The following is a 27,299-nucleotide window of genomic DNA, read 5'->3' on the forward strand; positions in this document are numbered from 1 at the left end:
AAAGAGAGCCGATTCCAGTGTCTCATCTGAATCTTCTGATATCAATCTTCATGCAATCGAGTCCTTGATTGACACAATTTTAGAAGCTTCGAGTTTCCGTGTTCTTCTCTCCAAATTTTGATGTAAACACATACACTTGCAACACGTACTTTCAACACAATGTCACCTTGATGCTTGGATGAATGGAGCTCGTCCTTGTGGAGCTCGACGCCGACACGGAGCTCGATGCCACGGAGTGTTCGGAGGTCGCCGGTGCAGAGCTCGTTGGCGGCACGGACCTTGGAAGTGGCCGCAGCGGGCGGATGGAGCATAGCCACGATGGAAGGCGTGAGTCCGAACGGCAGGGGAGGGGGTGCAGGCAGAGTCCATCCTGCGAGCGGGGGCAGCGCCGACGAGCAGAGTCCGTCCCGCGATGGCGGGCGTCGCGGGCGGGGCAGCGCCGAGCGGAGTCCATCCGAGCGGAGGTGGCATGGGCGAGCGGAATCGTCCTACGAGCGGGGGCGCGCGTTGCAAAGCGGGCGTGCGACACGGGCTAGGTCCGTGAATGAGTGGATAAGGTTCGTCCGGACGGAGTCACGGTACGGACGCACGGATACAAGCATTACAGTATTCATAACCCCACGTGGAGCAATGTGAGGTTATTCATTAGCAATCCATTACAAGTTAGTTCGGAACAATAATTTTGATTAAATAAATATATATATATATATATATATATATATATGTTTTTTGGGTACATTACATAATGTTCCTCTTTGATAAGGCAATGTCAGGTGCTTTCTGCATCACTCAAACCAGTCGAGTTTGTGCATAACACATATTTCGCAGAAGATTATTTTGTACCAGTAGTGACAGTTCTTCATGACACTGTGCTGATAACAATCCAGCGTTCGGCTGGCCCCAAACCCGGCTTAATCCGCTTATTTTTTTTCATTCGGAACAGTGTTTTTCTCAAACAAATTCTAAAAGCGTAAAAGTCTGAAAGCGTAAAAGGTTGACCACAAACCAGTAGTAACTTTTCCGGTCGCTACAGTGTTTTTTATGTCGCTACAGTCGCTACCTGCATACGCTTTGAAGTATTCTGCTAGGTTGCGTTTGACGTTTATATATATGATGAAAGCGTAAAAGTCTGAAATAACAACTCCCTGGTGTAGTGCTGTGGGTGAGTTCTCTAAGGACATTTTTAGAAAGGTGTCCTGTGGAAACGGGATAGGTTACCATTTTTTCCCAAGCTACTTTTTTTTTAACAAATCAGGCAGGAGAGCTGCCGATTATATTAAAAAAAACTAAAAGAAGTCCAGACTAGGCAAAAAATAAACAGATATAACTCCGGTCAGTTGGATTGTGATCTCAACACGCACGGAAACCCCAACTCAAAGAAGGAAAAAACAACTCTGGTCGGTCGCAATGTGACATCAACACGAGCCGCAACTCAACAAAGACACACACCTCACCGTCACCAAACCACCACGAACTGGACACTACACTACACTACACCGCCACCCCCAAAAAACAAAGCCATCAAGATGAAATCGCCCTCATCACCGCTTGCGCCGTCGTTACCGACGATGTCCCACACTAAGTAACCCGCTGCTAAGTAGGGCTAGCCATTGTGTTCCGCTGGAAGCCGTGTAGCCCATCCACAATCAGATCCGCTTGCGCCATCTCTGAAGACGATGTCCCACACCTGAGTTGCCACTATAAAGCTAGCTACTGTTTTTTAGTTGATGTGGGCTTCTTACTATTTGTTTCCCTTAACCTCCTTCAGCCAAACGTAGATTTGTTTAGTATGATACATGAAAACTCTACAGCAAGATCTTCCAAGTGTTGTTTCTTTGTGCTGACGCATTTCAGGTTCTGAGTCAAGTGCTGTTTTGCTTTAATTCTCCATTCAGTTTCTTGTCCATATAACACATTATATTTATCTAGGCAATGAAAAAGGTACGGGGTTCAACCCTCGCTTCTCCAATCGTTATTTTTTTTTATTCTATTCCAAGATTAAATCAATTATAAAATAATATGTAGTGGCAACATGAACAAAATTGGTGATGTAGCTCAACTGATAGAGCGTTTATCTATACATGAAAAAAGCTTTGAGATTCAACTCCTTGCATCTCTAATTATTACTTTTTATTAACCTATCTCCCAAGATTAAATCAAATTTAAAATAATCTGTAGTGGCTAAATGAATAAAATTGGGGATGTAGCTCAATTGGTAGAGCATTTTTTTATCTATGCAGGAAAAGGTATGGGTTCAACACCTTGTATCTCCAATTATTATTTTATTATTAACCTATCTTCCAAGATCAAATAAATTTAAAATAATTTGTAGGGGCAACTTGAACAAAATCGGGGATGTAGCTTAACTGGTAGAGCTTTTGTCTGTGCATGAGAAAAAAAAAGGTATGGGGTTCAACTCTTGGCATCTCTAATTATTTTTTATTAATCTATTTTCCAAGATCAAATAAAATTTAAAATGACCTATAGTGGCAAATAGAACAAAATTGGGGATGTAGCTCAATTGGTAGAGCATTTGTCTATGCATGAAAAAGGTATGGGGTTCAACTTTTTGGGGATGTAGCTCAACTTGTAGAGCATTTCTCTATGCATGAAAAAGGAATGGGGTTCAACTTCTCGATTCTCTAATTATTACTATTTTTATCAATCTATCTTCCAAAATTAAATAAAATTTAAAATAATTTGAAGTGGCAAACTGAACAAATTTGGGGATGTAGCTCAACTGGTCAAGCGTTTGTTTATGCTTGAAAAAGTTATGGGGTTCAACTCCCCACATCTCCAATTGTTATATTTTATTAATCTATCTTACAAGATCAAATAAAATTTAAAATAGGGATGTAGCTCAACTATTCAACTCCTCGCATCTCCAATTTTATTCTTTTATTAATCTATCTTCCAAGATTAAATAAAACTGAAAGTAATTTGTAGTGGCAAATTGAATAAAATTGGGGATGTAGCTCAACTGCTAGAGCGTCTGTCTATGCATGAAAAAGGTACAAGGTCCAACTCCACGCATCTCCAATTATTATTTTTTATTAATTTATCTTCCAAGATCAAATAAAATTTAAAATAATTTGTAGTGGAAATCGATCAAAATTGGGGATGTAGCTCAACTGCTCAAATCCTCGCATCTCCAATTATTTTTTTATTAATCTATCTTCCAAGATCAAATAAAATTTAAAACAATTTGTAGTGGAAACTGATCAAAGTTGGGGATGTAGCTCAACTGGTAGAGCATTTATCTATGCATGAAAAAGGTACGGGGTTCAACTCCTCGCATCTTCAATTATTATCTTTTTTATTATTCTATCTTCCAAGATCAAATAAAATTTAAAATATTTTGTACTGGAAATTGATCAAAGTTGGGCTTGTAGCTCAACTGGTAGAGCGTTTATCTATGCATGAAAAAGGTTCGGGGTTCAACTCCTCGCATCTTCAATTTTTAATTTTTATTAACCTATCTTCCAAGAATAGATAAATTTAAAATAATTTGTAGTGGAAAATTGAACACAAATGGAGATGTAGCTCAACTGGTAGAGCGTTTGTCTATGCATGAAAAAGGTACGGGGTTCAACTCCTCACATCTCTAATTGTTATTTTTATTAATCTATCTTCAAAGATCAAATAAAATTTAAAATAATTTGTAGTGGAAATCGATCAAAATTGTTATTTTTATTAATCTATCTTCAAAGATCAAATAAAATTTAAAATAATTTGTAGTGGAAATCGATCAAAATTGGGGATGTGGCTCAACTGCTCAAATCCTCGCATCTCCAATTTTTTTTATTAATCTATCTTCCAAGATCAAATAAAATTTAAAACAATTTATAGTAGAAATTAAACAAAGCGGGGATGTAGCTCAACTGGTAGAGCGTTTGCCTATGCATGAAAAAGGTAAGGGGTTCAACTCCTCGCATCTCCAATTATTATTTTTTATTAACCTATCTTCCAAGATCAAATAAAATTTAAAATAATTTGTAGTGGAAATCGATCAAAATTGGGGATGTAGCTCAACTGCTCAAATCCTCGCATCTCCAATTTTTTTATTAATCTATCTTCCAAGATCAAATTAAATTTAAAACAATTTGTAGTGGAAATCGATCAAAATTGGGGATGTAGCTCAACTGCTCAAATCCTCGCATTTCCAATTTTTTTATTAATCTATCTTCGAAGATTAAATGTAATTTAAAATAATTTGTAGTAACAAATTGAACAAAATTGGGGTTAAAATAATTTGTAGTGGAAAATTGAACAAAATTGGGATGTATCTCAACTAGTAGTGTTCTCCTGGCATCTCCAATCATTGTATTTTATTAATCTATCTTCGAAGATTAAATCTAATTGAAAATAATTTGTAGTGACAAATTGAACAAAATTGGGGATGTAGCTCCACTAGCTCTGGTAGAGTGTTTGTCTATGCATGAAAATGGTACATGGTTTCAACTCCTCATATCTCTAATTGTTATTATTTTTATTAATCTATCTTCAAGATTAAATAAAATTTAAAACAATTTGTAGTGGCAAAAATGAACAAAATTAGGGATGTAGCTCAACTGGTAGAGCGTTTATTTATGCATAGACAATTGAAAGCCTGGGTGACCTGCCTAGGCCAAGCGTGGTTTCCAGGCTTGTAGCTAATTAAACAAGCCCTTAGTTTGAGATCAGGGTCCATGAAAAATGATGCTCATCGAATTTGAACAAAAATTTAAAATATCCAGATCCTTGAATCTTAAAACTACAACATTGTAACTTTGTAGGGCCTAGCATTCTAGTTTAGAATTTTGGCATGTTATGATATAGAATTATAAGATAATAGGCTCTAAAAGTAGCGTATTAGCTATCATTTGGAACCTTAAACTATTTTTTTTTCTGAGTGTTGATTTAAAGTGTGACCTATAACTGTTTTGTAAATTTATTCTGAAGCTTCAATACTCGTTTTCCCACAACTACAACCTGTTCCAATGAAAGAATATAATATGTCTCAAGCTTCATCTTCCTACATCTCCATTACGTCACATACATGATAGACAACGCCACACTTGCAGCTGCTCTCAGGCACAACGACTGGACAAGAATCCTAGACACTGGACGCTATGGCCCATGATTGCCAACTTCTCCAAACAACACGGGCAACAAGACCTCTCAGTCATGAAGATCCATGATCAAGCAATGGACATGCCAGTCACTTGGCTTGACTTGTCAAAGCAACACAGGCAGCAAGACTTCTGGGTCATCAAGATCCATGATCAACCAATCGACATGCCAATCATTAGCCAAACAGCTAGCCCAACATATACTTGCACGCATTTTCTAGAATTTTGTTGTACAATTTGCTATTTTTGTTTGTTTTTTCCTGGATTGAGTTTGCTTCCTAGCTTTTGAGATAATGTCCATTTTATGAATCCACTAGTGCCTCGTTTCAAATTTTGTGGAAATCTTTTAAGGGTCTGTTTGCATAGCTTTTCTAGAAGTGATTCTCCGAGTAGAAGTGATTACATGGTTAGAAGTGATTATATAGTAATTCTCTAAGATAAGCTATTTTTTCATAACATAGTGATTCTCTAAGTAGAAGTGGGTTACATGGCTAGAAGTGATTCTCTCTAGTAATTCTATAAGACAAACTACTTTTTTTCATAACAGAGAGTCACTTCTCATAATGAAGAAGCTATTTTTTTTAGCTCCCAACTCCTACTCAAGAATCAGGATATAATGAATTAGGAGATTCCTTAAAAAAATTTGCACATTCTCGCCCTTGGAGCCCCACAAGAGGAAAATCTCTCTCATTGGTGGGACCATTCGTAAATGGGCCATTAGATCAGTGAAATGAGCATAAGCATGTATGGATTATGGACCCGATACTGGGCTTTAGTGGACCAGATTTTGGCAAAGGCAAAAGTCCATTTTTCCTCCCTCATCTCTTGCAGTCGTCTGAATTTCCTCCCTGAACCATAAAACCAGGAATCTTTCCTCCTCCATCTATGAAAACCGGTTATTTTTGCACCTTGGTTGGTTTCGCAGACTGTTTGTGCCTACGTGGACTGCCGACACGGCAACCACGCTGACGCCGTTTCAAAGGATGCGGCCAGCGGCCGAGTGAAACCCTAGGCCATTCCCGTCGCTCCTTTCCTCTCTCTCTCTCTCTCTCTCCGCTCTAGTAAGACGGTGACGACAACGGAGAAGAAAGATTCCCAGTAGAGCAGGCGGCACTGAGGTTCCCTGCCGCGGCGACACTGGATCCCGTCAGTGGGCAGGCCACGACGCTGGGATCTAAAGACAGCGGAGAGGTTAAGCCAACTAATCCCCAAATCTTTAGATTTTATATTCTGATACTTTGGAATTGGTGTGTACTGTAAGGTTAAGAATATGTTGGGGGCTTAGTTAGGGGTTTGTTTATTCGATTGCCTAGGGCACACGGTTGATTTGGAGGCTAGTTTATTCAACACAGTTGCTTAGTTTATTACTTGTGCTGCATAGTTGAGATCCAAGTGATTTGAGTGTAGGATGTACTTATGCATCGGGAGTTGGTTATGTCAATGAGTTTTTAAATAAGTAGATGCATGTTCTAAGCACCTGATTGAAGTGCATTCTACTTGCAGTGTGGACATGGATGTTTTAAGCACCCTTGTTGTGAGGTTCCATTTCAATGGTCAATTTGTCGGAATTGGTAACAGATTGGACTATTTTGGTGGATTGGAGGCAATGTCCTACATTGAGAGGGATAAAGTGTCTTTGCCAGAGGTTGTTGGTCATCTAAAAGATCACTGCACTATATCAGAGGGGGCTTTGCTGCACTGGTTATTCCCTGGTAAAGAACTTGATAGTGGACTTCGTGTTCTATTGGACGACAATGCTTGCATTCAAATGTCAGATGCTATCGAAGAAGGAGTGGTGGCTGATATATATGTTGAGGATCCACAGCAAGATGAGGCTGCAAATGAAGAGTACTACTCAGAAAAAGCTAAGAACAAGGCGCATGAGGAAGAAGAGTCAAGTGCAGACAGTGACTACATGCATGGAGACTCCTGCTCTTCTAAAGATGATGATGAAGCTACAGAAAATATCAAAAAGATCAGGGATTTAAAAAAGAAGATGAAGGAGGGACAAAGTGCAACACTAGATGATGTGGTGCTGAAAGGCTCAACTGGTATGCTTGCCGGATTTGAAATTATTGAAGATGGGTATAGTACTCCATATGTAAAGAGCAGTGAAGAAGAAGCCTCTGAAGTGGAAGCTCATAGTGAGGGAGAATTAATAAGAAACAATGATGGCCTACCAAGGTTTAAGAAGAGCCCAGATACTCCAATTTTCTCCTTGGGCATGAAGTTCAGAAGCAAACAACAATTTAAGAAGGCAATAATTAGATATGGCCTTGCTTAGAGGAAATGTATCAAATTCGTAAAGGATGAGCCAACAAGAGTGAGGGCAAAGTGTGAATGGAAGCACTGTCCATGGGTCATTTTGTTATCAACCAACACTAGGACTGAGAGCTAGTAGATTGTCACATTTAATGAATTCCACACATGTCCTCCTAGGAGGGACAACAGGTTGGTTACTGCTAGAAGGATTGCAGAGAGGTATGAGAAGTTCATAATGGCCAATCCTACATGGAATTATGGAAGCATGAAGCAGACTGTGCAAGAAGAGATGTTTGCAGATGTTAACATTGCTAAGCTCAAGAGAGCAAAGGCCATGGTCATGCAGAAGGTACTAGACTCCACAAAAAGACAGTACCAGAGACTGTATGACTACTAGGATGAGCTACTGAGAAGTAATCCTGGCAGCACTGTCATAGTGGTAAAAGAACCACATGTGGAGCCTCCAACTTTTCAAAGAATGTTCATTTGCCTAGATGCCTTGAAGAAAGGTTTCATTGCAGGTTGTAGGAGAGTTGTGGGACTAGATGGATGCTTTTTTAAAGGTGCAACTAATGGTGAATTGTTGTGTGCTATAGGGAGGGATGCCAACAACCAGATGTACCCTATTGCATGGGTTGTGGTTGAAAAAGAAACAAATGAAACTTGGGATTGGTTTTGTGGTCTGTTGTTTAAGGACTTGGGTGTTGGTGATGGCTCTGATTGGGTGTTTATTTCAGATCAGCAAAAGGTATGTGTGCTGCCTTCATCATATTGAGCTTTACTGCATTACATGTGTTACGAAAAAGTATGTAACTCTAGGTTGGTTTATTGTAGGGAATTTTAAATGCAGTGCAAAACTGGGCTCCAAATGCAGAACACAGAAATTGTGCAAGGCATATATATGCTAATTGGAAGAAACATTTCACTGAAAAGGAGTGGCAGAAGAAGTTTTGGGCTTGTGCCAAGGCCCCTTGTCTGATGTTGTTCAACTTGGCTAGAGCAAGGTTAGCTAGGGCAACAGTTCAAGGAGCTCAAGCTATTCTTAACACTCATCCACAACACTGGAGCAGGGCATGGTTCAGGTTAGGATCAAATTGTGATAGTGTGGATAACAATTTGTGTGAGTCATTTAACAAGTGGATTGTCGAAGCTAGATATTTTCCAATAATCACTATGTTAGAAACAATAAGAAGGAAAGTGATGGTTAGGATCCATGACAATGTTACTAAATCACATAGGTGGTCTACCTTCATATGCCCTAACATTTTGAAGAAGTTGAATTCTTACATCACAATGTCAGGCCACTGTCATGCAATATGTAATGGGGCAGAAAAATTTGAAGTGGTGCACTGGGAGAATAGATTTACAGTTGACTTGGATAAAAAGAGTGCTCATGTAGATACTGGCAGCTATCAGGATTGCCATGCCCACATGCCATATCCTGCATATATTTTAAGACTAGCAGCTTAGAGGAGTACATTGCCAACTGCTACTCAGTTGATGATTTTCGGAAGACATATGCCTACTGCCTTAACCCAGTTGAAGGCATGACCAATTGGCCTGTATCAGATAGACCCCCACTTAGAGCTCCAGGATATGTGAGGATGCCAGGTAGGCCCAAAACCGAGAGAAGGAGGGACCCAACTGAGCCACCCAAACATACAAAAATGTCAAAAGTTGGGACTGTCATTAGGTGCTCCAAATGCAAGGTTGTGGGGCATAACAAATCTTCCTGTGACAAAAAACAGCTGCAAGTTCTTCCAATCCTGGGCATACAGGAATAGGTACTGCTGCTTCTTCCAATGATGGCTATGCACAGTCGATGGCTCCTATTCATGGTGCTTCCAAAGCCATTGTGATGATGTAAAACACTGATGAAACCTGCTCCACCTCAAAAAAAAGGAAGAATCCTACAGTGACTACATGCCAAGGCTCCAAATCGAACGTAACAGATGTCTTCCTTTATATTGTTTCTAAATATCTTGCATACTATGTTGCCTAACACTCTTCCTGGTTTCTTGCATTCCAAAAGATGGTCACCAGTAAAGCAAGTGCAAAGGTAACAACTACAACCGGTGGTTCTGCTACTATGCAGCTTTCAGCAAATGCACCAAGACCTCATGCAAGTGCAAGTGTTAGCATCAACATCACCTCTGGGACAGCATCTGCACAAGTATCTGCCACAGCTCCACGTTTGGGGAAGGCTAAAAAAAGTAACCCACGCCCAGGACCTATGCTCATGCTTCCACCATGGGAATCAGCAAATCTGTGATGCTCTAGTTCATGTGCAAGCAGACTTATGTATGGATGTGTGCTATTTGTACCTAAACTTATGTATGTGCAACCAGACATGCACGTGTTTGTGTAACCAGACTTGTGATATTTGTGCTTCAGACATTTGCAGACTTATGTATGGATGTGTGCTTCAGACATTTGGAGACATTTCTTGCTGCCATGTTTTACCGTCTTTTGGTTAAAATTACCATATTTCAGTAAAACACAAACACCATATTCTCTTCACAGATTATAATGTGCCAAATAATACATCAGTACTACACATTACATTAGAGATTAACATTACATTATGGGGTACCCAATCTAGACAGCATTTCTCTTCCTTCTACACTAACCTCATACCAACTACTACCATGACTAGTCCCAATAACACCAGAAACAACACAAGCCTCTGCATCTCTATCTTCACTTTAGCAAGGGAGGCGACAAGTTCTTCGTCCTTGGCTAATAAGCGTGCATTCTCTGTTTTCGCTTGCTCAAGCTGCTTCCCGACAGCAGCAAGTAAGCGTGCATTCTCTATTTTCTCTTGCTCAAGCTAGTTCCCGACAGCAGCAAGATCTTGCTGTAAATTGCCCCTCTCCCTTTTTAGATTCCACACGGCATCACGCAAATCGACTAGAAGATCTCGTACAAAATCATCATGCGGAGGTTCATACCACCCACGGAAGGAACATCCACCACTCTGTGTAGAAAAGTTTCCCCAAATTACCATCCAAAACCAGAAATTGGCAACCAAAATCAAGGATTCAGAACACCATTAATTCAACATTCACTCACCCGAGCACGATAGCACTTGAAATACCTACGGCCTGGATTATCGTCGCTCCATGAGATCCAGCGAGCAGCCTTCTGCCCGCAGTAGCACAGCACCGCTGGCTCGTAGGCGAGAGGACCGACCCGGTAGGGTATCGGCGACTGCCGTACGCCTCCATCGCCGGCCCAGGATGCGCGCGATGAGCTCGTACTGGCCGAGGCCGACATCAATGGTAATGGTGGAGCTTTGGTTACGGTTTAGTGGAGAATAACGGGGGAGAGAGGAAGCGGAGAGAGAGAGAGAGAGAGAGAGAGAGAGAGAGAGAGAGAGAGGAAAGGAGCGACAGGAATGGCCTAGGGTTTCGCTCGGCCGCTGGCCGCATCCTTTGAAACGACGTCAACGTGGTTGCCGTGTCGGCGGTCCACCTAGGCACAAACAGCCTGCGAAACCAACCAAGGTGCAAAAATAACCGGTTTTCATAGATGGAGGAGGAAAGATTCCTGGTTTTATGGTTCAGGGAGGAAATTCAGACGACCGCAAGAGATGAGGGAGGAAAAATGGACTTTTGCCTTTGCCAAAATAGCTTGTGATCTTCGATGGGAAGAAGCCCTATTTTTCTGCCTCAATTATTGGCACTGTTTGCCTAAACGGTCGTTTAGCCCGTTGAAACACCGTGTAAACGCTACACAGTGGTGTGCCGTTTCCGTTTAATCACCCGTTTACCCCGTTTAATTGGTCGTTTAGCCCGTTTAATGGGACGTTTTGCCCGAATAATGGCTAAATGGTAGGTGACCGACTGTTTACCGTTTAGCGTTTAGGAAAACACTGATTATTGGCATAATCTGATTTTCCCCCTCAACTTCCAATACCATTTATTTTACCTCCCTAGCCGATCCAAAGTGGTTTCATCCTACGTGGCGACACGTCATCGATCTACTGTGTCATTACGGCTGACCGTGGCGCCTCTTCATCTCTCATCTCTATCAGCTCCCAAACCGAGTGCATCGGCTGCTGTTCCCGGTGATGGCAGCGGCGGCGGTGCTGGTTGGAGCGACGCGGGCGTCCGGTAGCTTCGGGGACTCGCTAGCGGACACTGGCAACGTGCGCTTCGTCTACGGCGAAGACTGCGGCAACCCAACGCCACAACTTTAACCCACTGCTCATCCATCGATCAATTAGCTAGATAGAAGTAGGAGCTAGCGGCTCTGATTTTGAGATTTAGAATCTGCAGCGCGCGCTGGGGCTCCCGTTTTTGCGGCTGTACTTCGGCGGGCGGCGCGTCGCGAGCTTCGTGCACGGGGCCAACTTCTCTCTAAGGGCGGAGGCTGCGGGCGGGTGAGGGCGGAGGCGCCGACTGCGGGCGAGTGGAGGCGAAGGAGACTGCGTCAGGGCCCGGCAGTGGCGCCCGCCAGGAGGGAGAGCGATGGAGATGCGGAGTGACTGGGCGTCACTCCTCCCGGACCTGACGCAACTCATCGCCGCCCGCGTACGGGCGGCGGACGTGGTGGATTACATGTCCTTGCGCGCCGTGTGCGCGAGCTGGCGTGCTTCCAAGCCCAGTCCGCGCGACCCTAGCCTCCGTGACGCGCGTCTTCGACCGCGCGGCTGGATCGCGCTATGCGACGGCGACGGCGTGCGCCTGGCCGACGCATGCGAGGTCGCCTTCCTCTGCACCGCCACCGGCAGGTGCGTCCGCGTCCGCGTCCGCCTGCCGGAGCTCCGCGGCCACTGCATCGTCGGCTTCACCGACGGCCTCCTCATCCTGCTCAACAAGGGAACCACCGCCGTCCGCGTCCTGCATCCCTTCACCCGCGTTGCCGTCGACCTCCCGCCCATCGCCCCCATCTTGGACTACATGGTCAAGGACCAGCTGTCCCGCGCCTGGGTGAGAGCCGCCGTGTGAATGTCCCAGAACTCCCCCGACTCCATCGCCGTCGTCGCCTGGTTCCTCAACGCAGCGGGGGTAGTCGTCGCCGAGCCTGGCTCCCCGTGCTGGTATACCGTGCACCACAGCCTCCAGCTTGCCTCAGCGCGCCGACTCCTTCCAAGGCCGGCTCTATGGCGTCGTCAGAAACAAGATGGCGGTTCTGCAGATCTATCCTCAATGCCTGGGCCCTTGCATTGCTCTTATCCCAAGATTCGACATGCCTCAAGACTATTCCTTCTTCCTCCTGGCTGGTGCTTGTTATCCGCCACTTTTCCCATGACAATCCCACTAAGGCCTCGTTCGTTTTAGTCGGATTGGATCTCAGCCAGGATTACTTCCAGCCCCGGTTTGAGTGATTCCACCCGTGTCACTCAATCCGGCAAGGATTTAATCCTGCCAATCCACTCAAAACGAACAGGTCGAAAATTGATTCGCACCCCAGATACAAGATGTGTCCGTGCACTAAGAAAAACAAAATCGAAGCACGGGAAACATATTGCCGCCATGCATCAACCGCGAGACGGAATGCTAGCCGCTTGTGGCTACACGGTCGTCGCCGCGCAAGAGAATATCAGTGCTCATCATCATAGAGGAAACACTCCAGCTATGCGCTCTGCGCCTCCAAGAAGGCGTTGAACTCCGCCCTGGCCCTCGCCAGGTGCGGCGTGATGCACGGCGACGTCGGGCACGACGCCGACGCGTCCGCCGCCACCGCCGTCGAGAACCTCACGTGCCGGGCCGAGTCCAGCCGCAACGACGAAGAGTTCTTCAGTATCCCCCTCGTCGCCGACGCGGGCGGCTCGCCGTCGAACACGAACGCCATCTTGACCGGCGCCTCCGCGTCGTCCGCGGTGCAGCTGGTCTTGGCCACCTCCATCGCGAGGCAGTCGGCCGCGTCGTGCCCGCAGCGGCGATGGCGGCGGGCTTCTTCCTGGAGAAGCCCGGGATGAACATGTACAGCGCGCCGCACGTGAAGCCATCCTCGGCCGCGAGCAGCTTGGGATCTCGGTCGGGATCCTCGTCGTCGTGCGGGGACACGGTCCTCCACTCGGCGCGCGACACGGACCTCGACAGCGCGGACGGCGGCGCGGCGACGAGCCTGGCGAGCGCGGCGGAGTGCTGCCGGGCGAGGGAGCGCAGCGCGGAGGTCGGGCTGTGGGTGGTGGCCGGCTGGTCCTGCTCCTCCCACTTCGCGCCGATGCCCAGGCCGGCGCCGTGCACCGGGGAGGAGGCGGCGGCGCACGGCAGGCTGGCGCCGACGAACGTGGGGCGGCGGAGCGGCGGCAGGATCGGGGACGACCGCGCCACCACCTCCGTGAGTACGGACGGCGCCAAGAGCGGCGAGTCCTCGTCCGCCACCATGCCCAGGCGCTTGCTTCGCCATTTTCTTTTCTCCCCGCGCGCCTTCGCGAGAGCGTGGCGCCGGCGGAGCCTTGGCGCGCGCGGCCTGGGGCTCTCCCGCGTGGCCGGGAAGGAGAGGGCGAGGCCGTGGCGGAGCTCGCGCCGGCGAGGTCGTGGGACGGCACCGACGGGAGGTCTCGGTTGAGGGGGCCGCCGGAGAGGGCTGCACGGCGGCGAGAGGGAGGACCGAGAGGAGACCGAGCGAGTGGCCAGGCTCCGTTCCGGAGGGGACGAGGTGGGGAATGAATCCGGCCCGTGAGCAGAGGGGGGAAAACAGAACCGGACCTGTTTCCATTCCGGACCAGATCTAACCGAACAGCGAATCCAAGCCATGCCAGACTCCATTCCGGGCCGTTCCAATCCGCCCGGATTGGGCTGCATTCCGGGCTAAACCGGCCGAACCGAACAAGCCCTAAGGGCCCGTTCGGCAGCAGCCGGACCAGGTTTCGTTCCTGGCCAGTTATACCACCAGTTTTCAATACGGACGGCCCCGTTCCACCCGGAACGACCGCCGGAAACGGCCCGTTCCCAAAGAAACGAACGGAGCCTAAGGGATATCGACCTCGCCGGTTTGCGTTGTTTGAGGTTGGCACGGCTGAGCAGAGGGGGCTTGCTCCGTTGAGCAGCCTTGGTGATCGAGCTCTGTTTCTCGGCCTTGACCGCTGCCTCTGTGTCTGCAAACAACCTGCCTTCCATCAGCGGTGATGCCATTTACTTCTACTCTGAAGATCTCTATCCTCTTCTTATGTACTCTGTCAGCAGCAGCACATGCGAGAAATTATCAACGCTATCCATCATCCATGACGGCAGAAAGAGGATCCGACCCTCTGTGCGGTCCTTCACACTAGCAGATCATATGTTCACCTTTTGCAGCCATTGTTGTTGGTAGGTTCTTGAGCGGTTGAGCCTCAGTAACTGTCACATGAATTGTTTGGGACACTCTAATGTGCTAACTGATCTGTGCTTTCTCATTGTTTATATAACTTTAATGTTCTAATTTCTCTTGCTGTAGGTCAAGGGGACTCATGTTTCATGAATACCACTACATACCTACATCTTGGAAGTATTTGTCCAAGAAACACAAAGCCCAAGACTGCGAAGTTCAGTTTCCAAGCTCAAGAGGTTCTTTCACCGAGAATAACTGCCCTAGCCTGGCACTACCTAGATCTTTGAATAAGTTGTCCAAGAAACAGAAAGCCCAAGACTACGAAGTTCAGGGTCAGGTTCCAAGCTGCATAAGTTTTAGCTGCAGGATTAGGTCTGTTACAAATAAGGGCTCCTTTTGCCGAGAATAACTGCCCTGCCCTTCTGCAGTTGGCACAACTCGGTGATGAATAAAATCCACACTGAAAATGTGGCCTCAGCCCCGCCTCTTCGATTTGTTAGTTCTTTTTCATGTTTATTTATTACTACAATTTATATAAAGATTGAATATAAACAATGATGCACTGATTTCCTCCTGAAGTAGGTTTCAAGCTACTGATGCAATGACATTCTGGCTTTCTGCTATATCTATCTATCAGTTTTAGTCCTTTCAATCATTCAGTTTCAATTATTTGATTTTCTTTAATTCACTTGCTAGTTCTTATATAGTTTCAAGATGTTTCTTAATTTTTTGAGAAACTGTTGTCTTCTCTTACCTGATTTTTCCTTCCCCGTCGATAAAGAGCGGAAGAAATAATTGCGGACCTTCATGGATTCGAAGCTATTAGGCTAAAGAAGATAGGATTTGCGTTTATACGCCACCCAGGTCTTTCCTTATAAGTAAATGTTGTGAATCCCATGAGTTCATTTTGGGGACTGTGTTTTTAGTTTGGTTGTATATGTTCTGTGCGTCCACAGTTATCTTACATGACTCAATCGTATCCACGAAGATATGTGGAGACAGAAAAATCAGGTATGGAGAAATTAGGGCGGAAGAATTGATGATTCATAAAAATTGCTGCTGGTGAAATTTAAACTAGACTTTCACTTTCCATGTTGTTTTGATCCTAGAAATTTAAACTAGATTTTCAAGTCTTCATGGTTTCTCTTCTTTACATTGGCTTTGGGAGATTGATCTGTGTCATGGAAAAAGTTGATGTGCCCAAGGAGTTGGTCACAGCTCATAATGGCAAGATGATGACAGCTTTCTAGAAGGCCTGATGTTGTGTTGCTTTGCCAGTGTACCTTTGTTACAGGTTTACAGCATTTTTTTTTCCTGATGATTTTACGCATGTAGGAGGCTCTTGTACCAAGCTGCTTCGAAATGAACTAGCGGTTTGCCCCTTGAACTGGAGATGCCCTCCAAATTTTGCAGCACAGTTGTGCCGATGCAGTTTCTTGGAGCAATACAAACGGACAAAACAGAGAACGCGTCGGTGTGTCGCACGCACGCGCGTTAGCGGCTTCACGGACGTGGTAATCAGTGTGTCATGTTCCCCAAATATTTGCATGTTGCTATGGAGTACTTGTATCCAAATCTTGAGGGTTTAGTTCCGCAAAACAGAGTAATCCGGCTTGTCTAAATAAAGGGTGAGTTCATGTTAGATTTGTATTGAGCACTTTAAGGCCCTGTTTGGATTCAAGGGTTAAAGATTAGCCCTCCATTTTTAGCAATCTTTTAGCCCTAGGGATCCAAACAGAAGGGCTAAATGGAGGGGCTTATCTTTAGCCCTTCATTAGCCCTTGCAAGGTAGATTAAAGAGGGCTAAAAGTGCTAACATGAGATTTTACTCTCTTTCTTTCTCCTCTCTCTTTCACCTTTTAGGCATCTTTTAGTCATGTATCCAAACAGGTCAAGGGGCTAAACTTTCAAGGGCTAATCTTTAGTCCTAGACTAAAGTTTAGCCTAGGGGATCAAACAGGGCTAAGTAACCACCCAAACAGCCATACGAAGAAGCACCGTTTGTCAAGGACAATTAGGGCTCGGAGAACCTTACTCCCTGCCTGACAAAGACATGCAAAACGCACTACCGAAATCCAAAGCATCAACTGGGGAGGAATCCCACGAATCTTTACACTCAGTTACATTGATACTGACCTGTCTCTGTCTGCGGCGCTGCAAGATGCTAATTGCCCAAGCCATAATGTACTTAGAATGGTAGCAGGAAACCAGCAGCACGCAGTAGAAAAAGCTGACAATTATGAACCATCAATAATAGTTCAATACCAAGTGTTAATGGCCACGGCTAACAAGAGGATGCTAATAGTACATTTCATGAAAGGCTAATAGTACATTTCATGAAAGATCCTTCGCTTACTGAAAACATTGCAGAAGTATCGTCATCATCTTCATCAGTTAGAGTTGATCAGTGCGTGTCTCAACAAGAGAGCCATTAACTGAACATAAAAGGTAAATGAATGTTATGAATAAAACCGCGCCTCTGCCCCACCTGGCGGCAGGGGTCGACGCCACCGCACCTCTACCCCGCCCCCGACGGTAGGGGTCACCGTCACAGATCAATTTTCCTGCCTGGCGGCCGCCGGCCGGGTCACCGTCGCCACACCATTGCCCTGTCCAGCGGAGGACGACTCCCCACGCCCTTTAGGGCAATCTATATTCCAAGATTAAATCAAATTTAAAATAATTTGTAGTGGCAAATTGAATAAAATTGGGGATGTAGTTCAACTAGTAGAGCGTTTGTCTACTACGTATGAAAAAGCTACGGGTTCAACTCCTTGAATCTCCCATTTTTGTTTTTTATTAATCTATCTTTCAAGATTAAATCAAATTTAAAATAACTTGTAGTGGCAATTTGAACAAAATTGGGGATGTAGCTCAACTAGTAGAGCGTTTGTCTATGCATAAAAAGGTACAGGGCTCAAACTCCTTACATCTCTAATTATTTTTTTTTATTAATCTATCTTCCAATTTTAAATAAAATTTAAAATAATTATAGTGGTAAATTGAACAAAATTGGGGATTTAGCCCAACTAGTAGAGTGTTTATCTATGCATGAAAAAGGTATGGGGTTCAACTCCTCTTGTCTCCGATTATTATTATTCTTTACTAATCTATCTTCCAAGATTAAATAAAATTGAAAATAATTTGTAGTGGAAAATTGAATAAAATTAGGGATGTAGTTCAACTAGATAGTACAGCGTTTGTCTATCTCCAATTCTCCAGGTCTGACTGTAATAGGCCCTTTTTTCTCTACTCTAAGCCCATTAAAATCTAGAGACACAAAGTTAATTTTTTTTTTGGATGTTACACAATCTTCTTGCCTGAGCACTATCCACTGACTTTCGTCCGTCGCCGAGCTTTTGACTCTAGCGCTCAAAGGACCCGACTTCTTGAGGGATGGCAACGAATCCTTCGAGTTGGCGCCTTTGTCGTGCAGAAGGATCCCCGCTAGCCTAGAGGGAGGTGAATAGGCCTAGAAAAATCTTCAACAATAACTCAACACGGCAGTTCAGTAACTGTCGGTAGTGTTGACATTAATCGGTAGTACCGATGCCAAGCGTCGGTAGTATTGACCCCAGTAGGAGAGCTACGAAAATTGATATCAATCAACTTCAAATTTAGATCTACGAATTACCCCACTTCCTTATGGATAGATGAAGCTGTCCATGTACCCCCTTGACCTTGGAGCGCCACCAATTTGTAGATCGGGACCAAAACCTAAGAAATAGCTTGAGAAAGAGACAACAAAAAAACAAGTAATTTCAAGTAATCACAACAACCAGCACGCGGAACACAAGGATTTATTCCGAGGTTTAGCTCGCCACTAAGTCTTGCCTATGTCCTCATTATTGAGGTGACCACTAAGGTTGGAGTCTATTTCACCTCATTGCCTCTCTCAAGCAACCACAATGGTAAACTTGAGTTCTTCACTAGAAAATCGAGGGTGATACAAACTTCCCAAGGTTCTCCCATAGATCGAGAGCTCTTGGGCAATGCCTAGCCGGCTAGGGGCAAAGCTCCAAGAGTAACAAACGCAAATCCAACCGGCTTGACGAAGAAATCAAGTGCTCAAGCTTTGAATCGATGTTTCTCTCACCAAATCCCTTCTCTCAACTCAATCTCTTCCAAGATTTGAAGCTAGGAGCAAAGGGGAGAGAAGAGGAGAGCTTTAGGTTGGTCGAGTAGAATGAGTGGAGTAACGGTTAGAATGGGTGCGGGTTGATATTTATACCCCAAGGAAAAATGACCATTCAGAGCAACGTCGGTACTACCGGTTAGCCCTGGTACTACCGATGCTAGCCGTGGCTAAGAACCAAAGTCTGTCGGCACCGGTAGTACCGATGGTGGGCGAGGCTTAGAAACAGGGCTCGTCGTGTAACACCATCAGTGTTACACCGTAAAGCATCTACTAAAACATGCCATGAGCATCATATTTGTGTGTTAATGCATGTGGTGAAATGAGTAGATGAAGTGTCGTAACGTAGAAGGATCAATAGAATGTTAATCGGAAAGTTGTTCCATGATTCGTGTAATTATCAAGTAGGGTTGTAAACCAATTTTTATTGAGCAAAAATATTATAAAACATATGTGTGGCACCTTAATAAAGTTTGAGGTACAAACTTTGTAGATGATAATGCAACTCTTGCTTTAGAAAAATAATACTTCTAGCTAGTATTGGTAATAGTTTGGAAATTGAATTCGAAATTAAATCTAGCTTCAAACTCTAGAATTTCTCTATGTCGAGTAATGTAAAGGCAATGCTATCATTGAGAGTTAATTCATGTTAATTTGGCTAAAAGAGGGTACCATGTTTTGGCATTAGTTGATAGCCCTATAGATCACCTATGTCAGGGTTTGGATGGGGGAAACCTAAATTGAGTTAGGTTAGTTTTTATACACGCTTTAAATTTCATGCGTAGTAGCTTTGGGCCTGCTTGGCTTGGCTTTGGCTGACCTCGGCCAGCTGCTGCCGCTGGCTAGCCGGCCACAGCTGCTAGCTGCTGGCCGGGCTAGCCCTAGTCGCCGCTGCCCTATGCACGCCCCGTCGCCCTCTTCCCTTACTGCGATGCTGCTGCTGCCTCTGCCTTCGCGCCGCCCCCACCGCTGCAGCTCTGGCCGCTGTTGCGCGCATGGCTGCTCACTGCCATCGCGTCCGCCAGTCTATGGGCATTGCTGTGCACGCATGTGCGCATGTGCACTGCAATGGCACATGGCCGTGTTGGTCGCTATTGCGCTTTCGCGTGCACCGTGTCGTCGCCTGGTCATAGCTCCCCCAACCACCTGCCTTAACTCGCATCGTGCCGAGACGAGCTGCCCCCCTCCTTTCCTGTTCCTTTGTCGCACTCACCGTCATGATGCCACGGCCATTCGGTAGGGCGAGGTCACCTTCGCCTATTGCCTGGCGCCTCTGACCCCGCCTTGAAGTCCTCTGTCTGCCCAGTCGCATCTCGCCTTGATTCGGGAAGCCGCCAAGCCGAATTAGAGCTTTCCCTTCGTCGACCATCTTACGGCCAATTTGGGGTCACCCCGAATTACTCCTTCCACGCAACCTCCTTGGTTCTTCTAGTTACGCCACTAGCATCGCCTTAGCATCCCCTTCGCAACGCGCACTCCACCTTAACCCGCGTTGTGCCGAGACGAGCCACCACCACCTTTCCTGTTCCTTTGTCGCACTCGCCGTCGTGACGCCACGGCCATTCAGCAGGGTGAGGTCACCTCCGCCTATTGCTTGGCACCTCTGACCCTGCCTTAAAGTCCTCTATCCACCCAGTCACGTCTCGCCTTGATTTAGGAAGCCGCCAAGCCGAATCAGAGCTTTCCCCTTCGCCGACCATCTTATGGCCGATTTGGGGTCGCCCCGAATTACTCCTTCCATGCAACCTCCTTGGTTCTTCAAGTTACGCCACTAGCACTGCCGTAGCATCCCCTTTGTAGCGCGCATTACCACTCAGCCGCTGCTGCTGCCCCGCGCCACCGTCGCGGGCGTGCTCGTACAGAGCGCCACCATGACTGTCCGGTCATTCATGGTTGTCCTGTCACTGCCTTCTTGCATTTCAACCAACCCTATGGCCAGGTCTATAGTAAGTTCCTGGTGCTCATGCGCCGGACGGTTGATCCCGCAGTGGTCTTGTGTCGCCGGAGTGGTTGCGTCGCCCTCACGGCCGGCTGCATGCCGTGGCTCCACTCGCCTATGAGTCCCACTGCTCCTGTGGCCGCTTAGTGTTGCCGATTAGGTCTAGGGTGGTGGTCGGCCCGCTGGATGGAACGGCGTGCGTCTCTGGTGGTCGGCGTGGCCGCCTGTGCCGCCGTGCACCACGTCACCGCGTGCTCAGTCCCTTTGGACGTGTGCGTGGAAATTCGATTAAGTGTAGGGGGGGTAAGTGAAGAGTGTTAGTGAGGGTAGGGAATAGTGCTAGGACCTGGGTGTGGTTTTGGGAAAATGTAGGGTCTTTTTTGTAAGATTATTGGCGAGCGCGAGCTCCTTCACCGTGGGCCGCTTTCACACACGGGCCGAGCCCGTGTTGGGCCGCACTGGGCTCTTTTGCCCTTTTCTTTTTATGAAAAGAACTAGTTAGTGTTTTTCTAATTTAGATTATGAGCTGAACTTTGAGAAATTATAGTAAATTCTATAGATGTCCAAAAATAGTGAAACAAAATTTGTTAGGTTCATAAAAATGTGATCTATCTATTGATGTAGTTAGTTTACATTTATATGTGAGAATGTTAGGTCCATTAATTTATTTAGGAAAGGTTAGCATTATTTAGATTAATATTTGTAGGAATTTTTATGGTAAATTGGTAATAGCTTTGACCATGAAATTTTTACAGTAGGTTTATTGTATTATTATGAACTCACTATAATTTTTGTAGCCTTAGAATATGTTGAGAAATATGGTAGCTAAGTACTCCTTATTGTAGTATATAGGAAATTATTAATAAGAGTAAGAATATATTTTAGTTGCTAAGTAGCACTTATAGACGAAACTCTGCTGGTTTGATGGGAATGGTGATTAGCTCGGTATCTTAGTCATTAGAGCTAGCTTAGTGGCTTAGTAGATGTATTCTTACTTTAAGAACTGTTGTTGCCTTAATATTGAGTGTTGCATCATTATTGCATGCATGTAGAGAACGCGTTGGTGGAGTTCATGACCGCGGGCAAGCAGGAGTATGAGGAGGTGATTGAAGAGTATGAGGAGGAGATCCTCATGCAGGAGGAGATCCTAGAGCCGCCACTGACTGACTGAGCTGACACCGTGCCTACCTAAGGCAAGCCTCGGTGCATAACCCTTATTTTGAATAATCACTGGAAATATATATATGATGTGTATTTATGTTATAGGAGTTATATTGAAACTACATGCATAGATATATCTACCTATGAGTCCTACTAGCTTAGGTCAAGTAGCTGTTATGCTTAGGTTTTTCGATAGCATGAGTAACCTGTCGTTACTCATAATAGGTGATTATTATTATCACTCTCATGATAAAATGGTGAAAGGAAAAATGGAGACCGGGTAGGGATATGGTACGGGTATTAGTGGGTGTAAGGGGTTTGTCCCGTGGCCAACGGGGCATAGCTTGGTTACACTATTTTTCCTATCTGTGTCGGTTAAGAACCGACCATTGCATTGTGTTCTAGACAAGTCACAGACTTATTATCCTGAGCACGTACTTGTTTATGGTAGCAGGAAATGCTCGTTGCTCTCTTGTCATGGGTTTTGGCTCTTTTCCAGACTGACTGATTGGAGGTGGGGATGGTGGAGGTCTAAGTACCACACTGAGTCTAGAACTTAGGTGTGGGGGCTTGGAGTCCAAGTTTGGACAGGGACCTAGACCCCTTGACCGGAGAGTGGTGGGTTGGTCCTACTTGTGCCTAGGGTATAAGTGGGGCATGTGTTTTGGGGTACCCAGCTAGGCATATTGATTCGTGAATCATCAGGTAATCCGGTATGGCTTGTCTATAGTCTAGCACTATAGTAAGAACTGAAAGATAAAAGATGGTGAAATGGATCTGTTTGCTCAACTCTTGCTTGAAAGTAGAACAGGTGCTTACATAGAATGGCTAGATAATGAACTAACCATGATTGCTAATAAGAAACATACATAAGGATCCACTAGTAGTAATGCTTTTTGCGAAAAGTAAACCCAGCAACCCATAAAGCTTATCATATCCTTTGGAGTCGGAAAATTATTCCCACTAGTCAGATAAGTCTTACGAGCATATCGTGTACTCAGGGTTTATTTACCCCTGTTGCAGGTGCAGTTTGAAGAGTAGCTGTTGTGTGGAGGATTCTTCTTGTGGGCACAGACGGATTCTTGTATTCTATCGTTAGATGTTTATTGTAATTCCGCTGTTTAAATTCCGCACTCTGAACTTAGTACTGTAATAAGGTATTTATAAGAACTTTGGTTGTATAAAATAGACTAAGTATTGTAAACTCGTTCTCATTATTGGATCCTAGAGGAAAAACATGGATTATTCGAGTTCTCCCTTGGGGTGTGCTCGGCGGAATCTGCCCGATGTATCTTGCTTTCGGGATGCTTAGTGTCTGGTGGAAGACGAGCGCCTCCGAAGGTATGTTAATTCAGGCGGTTCTGCCACACGTCAGTACTATCGGTTAGTGCCAGTACTACTGACAATGGGCGCGCTAATCAGAAGACGGCACCGGGTACCGGTACTACCGACTCGAGTCGATACTACCGACAGAGAGGAAAAACTAAGCCCTATTCCTAAATGCTCGTGAGTGATAGAGTGTCTCTCAATTGATTTTAATTTTATACTTGAATACTCTATCTTCTTTAGACTACCTAGATTTGCATCCCTCTTTATAGTGCAGCATATCCTAAACTCAATATCAAATATGAGAGAATTTGAACGCTTTTGAGTCGGTTGCCACGTCCTTTTGTAATTGGGGACTCCACCATCATATGTATTATCCTCCTTTTTATTTTACTTGTTTATCAACTCGATAAATCTCATTAGTTCTCTAATCGTGTGGTCATTATCACCAAAACCCATAATTAAGGCTTGATTGCACTTACACCGTGCCCGGTGGGGGTCCATGCCACCATGCCTCTTCCCCACACGGCGGTAGGGGTCGACGTTACTGCACCTCTTGTAGGGTCGAGATGGCGGACTAGAGGGGGTGAATAGTCTTTCTAAAATTAATCGCGCCGGCTAACCGAAACAAATGCGGAATTAAAACTATCGGTCTAGCCAAGACTACACCCCTCTTTCTATGTTCACAAGCATCTTACAAAGATCCTAATTAGGCAACAAAGGTGCCGGGCTAGCTAGAGCTCACCTAATCAATTTTAGAGTAAGGTCACACAAACATATGCACTAGTACTTTGGTAACCGGGGAGCTCCTACACAAACTAGGGAAGCAAAAGCACAAAGCCACCTAAGCTCACTAGCAATGCTCAATAACAAGGCTACACAAGACAAATTATAGAGCACAAATTACTTAGCTACACAAACTAAGCAATGTGACTAACAATGTTACTCAAACCGAATTAGTCACGCAAGGAAGCTACTTCTATGCTACACAAGCAAGAAGGTAACTAGCAAGCTACACAAGTCAACTAGTTACAAGAGCAACTACACAAGCACAATGTATATGAAAGCAATTGCAAGCTTGTGTAAGGGGATTGCAAACCAACAGGAAGACAAGGATGACACGATGATTTTTATCTCGAGGTTCACATGCTTGCCAACACGCTAGTCCCCGTTGAGACAAGCTCCAAGGTTGCCGTCGGTCCTCTTGCTAGCGGTGACCAGCAAGTCACACTCTCCCATGAGGAGTGCTTACCACAAGCTCTAGCACTTGACCTAGCCGGACCACTTGTCACCCTTCGCGTCTCACTCTACTAGAGTTGCTCTTCGTGGAACCCGCAGGTGAGCACAATACCCCTCACAACCACTTCTCCGGAGCACCGCACAATCTTCTTTACGTGCTTTGACGAAGACCACCACCAAGCCATCTAGGAGGTGGCAACCTCTAAGAGTAACAAGCACCACCGACTTGCAACTCGATCACCTAGTGCCACTCGATGCAACCTCACGATGCAATCGCACTAGAATCATACTCACTCGCAATCGGATGCAACCACTATGTGCACAAGTGAGTTAGAGGCTCTCCTAGCACTCCCCAAGCATGGACACTAAGTCCCAAGGGTGCTAAGCATGTGTCAATGATGGCCACACACTCCTTTTATAGACCCAAGGGCTAAAATAGCCGTTACCCCCTTCACTGTGCACTTTTCGCACTGATCGGACTCGTAGATCACAGTGACCGAACGCGCAGGTCACAGAGTTCGGTCGCTCCTCGTGTACCACGTGTACTAGCCATTCGAAGATGACCGTTGCTCACCAACGGCTAGCTCCTGCATGCGCATACTCCTAACCGGACGTGCCTAGGTCCATCAACCAGACGCGCCAAGGCCGAGACCAGTTACCAAAGCGTTTCTACACAATTGACCGGACTCACCTTTCTCCTATGACCGGACTCGACTCTCACAGAGTCCGGTCACTTCCAGAGAGGTTCCAGAGAGCTATTTTGATGATCGGATGCGTCAGGTCATCACTGACTAGAATCTCCGTGTGTCCGGTCACTCTTCCTCACGTTAAAAACACTGACCGGACTCGCAGGTGCTGACCCGACGCGCAGGTCGCAGAGTCCGGTCGTAGATCTTTCATCGCTAAAATGGCTATAACTCTTAGCTTTGAACTCTGAATTCGATGATCTTAGACATTTTGGAAAGCTTACTCATAGGGCTACACAACCCACTAGTAAATTTGATCTAAAGTAAAATGGGTCATCGTAGAATTCCAATCCAATAGCCATCGCATAGTTCGGAGCACACCGAAAAACCTTTCTCTCTTCTCCAAGTTGATCTAATTCAACTCCAACAACTTCTCCTTAGCAAATGTGCACCACTATGTGCATGTGTGTTAGCATTTTCACAATCATTTTTAAAGGATTAGCCACTCAACTTGTCATGCCACTCGATCCTAGCAACGATGCAAAGTTAGATCACTCGAGTGGCACTAGATGACCGATATGCAAACAAGTTTGACCCTCTTGATAGTATGGCCATCTATCCTAAACCCAGTCATAAACTTATCTACACACCTATGACCGGTGAAATCAAATGCCCTATAGGTTACACCTTTGCCTTGCGCATTCTATTCCATCTTCTCCAATGTCGACGCAACACATGCACCAACACGATCAACAATGATATGATCCACTTCATATCATCATATGACCTTATTGGTTCATCAATCTTGACCTCACTTGCTCTTCACCGTTGCATCAATCCATCGGCGCCAAGTCTTTGCTCAAGCATCCCACCACGTGGTCTAGTGCTTTAAAGCCTCTAACTTGCCCTTCACTCTTGCAACCGGTCCATCAAGCCAAGCCTCATCTTGATCTTCTCCACCTTAGTCACATGACTCCATGTCATGTCTCATATATAATGAGCTCCTTCATCACATGTGTGAGCCTTGCAATATATCCAAGCCATTTCACCTCCATGGCATAGGTTGCTCACACATGATGTACTTGTAGACTAATCACCTGTGTATCTCACTCAAACACATATTAGTCCACCTAAGGTTGTCACTCAATTACTAAAACTAAACAAGGACCTTTCACCTCTTCCCTGCCCGACGGTAGGGGTCGCCATCGCAGATCCGTTGCCCCGCCTGGCAGCACGGATCACCGCCAATGCACCATTGTCCTGTCCAGCAGAGGACGACTCCCCCGAGCCCTCTAGGGCATTCTATCTTCCAAGATTAAATCAAATTTAAAATTTATAGTGGCAAATTGAACAAAATTGGGGATGTAGCTAGACTGGTAGAGCATTTGTCTGTGCATGAAAAAGGTACGAGGTTCAACTCCTCGCATCTCCAATTACTATTTTTTTATTAATCTATCTTCCAAGATTAAATCAAATTTAAATAACTTGTAGTGGCAATTTGAAAAAATTGGGGATGTAGCTCAAGTGGTAGAGTGTTTGTTTATGCATGAAAAAGGTATGAGTTCAACTCCTCGCATCTCCAATTATTATTTTTTATTAATCCATCTTCTAAGATTAAATAAAATTTAAAATAATTTGTAGTGGCAAATTGAACCAAATTGGGGATGTAGCTCAACTGGCATCTCCAATTATTATTTTTTATTAATACATCTTTCAAGATTAAATAAAATTTAAAATAATTTGTAGTGGCAAATTGAACAAAATTGGGGATGTAGCTCAACTGGTAGAGCTTTTGTCTATCTCCAATTCTCTAGGTCCGACCCTAATTATGCCCTTTTTTCTCTACTCTAAGCCCACTAAGACCAAGAGACACTAAGTTAATTATTTTTTCAGATGTTACACTATCTTCTTACCTGAGCACCGTCCATCGGCTTTCATCGCCGTCGGGCGTCGGTGACCTTTTGACTCCAACGCTCAAAGGACGCTTCTTGAGAGACAACAACAAATCCTTCGAGTTGGCGCCTTTGCCGTGCACAGCGGGGGTCCGCGCCACCACGCCTCTGCCCTACCTTGTGGCAGGGGTCGACGCCACCGCACCTCTGCCCTGCACGACGGTAGGGGTCGCCATCATAGATCCATTGCCCCGCCCGGCGGTGCGGTTCGCCGCAACCGCACCA

At 45.4% G+C, this 27,299-nt stretch overlaps 3 pseudogenes; 2 read left to right on the forward strand and 1 right to left on the reverse strand.

The window, feature by feature from the left end:
* The first annotated feature begins 6,621 nt into the window (after positions 1-6,621).
* LOC136487894 (uncharacterized) lies at positions 6,622-9,157 on the forward strand (annotated as a pseudogene).
* Positions 9,158-11,845: 2,688 nt separating this feature from the next.
* On the forward strand, positions 11,846-12,705 carry LOC136487895 (uncharacterized; annotated as a pseudogene).
* On the reverse strand, positions 12,654-14,170 carry LOC136490108 (uncharacterized; annotated as a pseudogene).
* Between the last annotated feature and the right edge of the window lie 13,129 nt (positions 14,171-27,299).

The sequence above is a fragment of the Miscanthus floridulus genome, chromosome 10 (genome assembly GCF_019320115.1).
Source record: "Miscanthus floridulus cultivar M001 chromosome 10, ASM1932011v1, whole genome shotgun sequence".
Lineage (NCBI taxonomy): Eukaryota > Viridiplantae > Streptophyta > Magnoliopsida > Poales > Poaceae > Miscanthus > Miscanthus floridulus.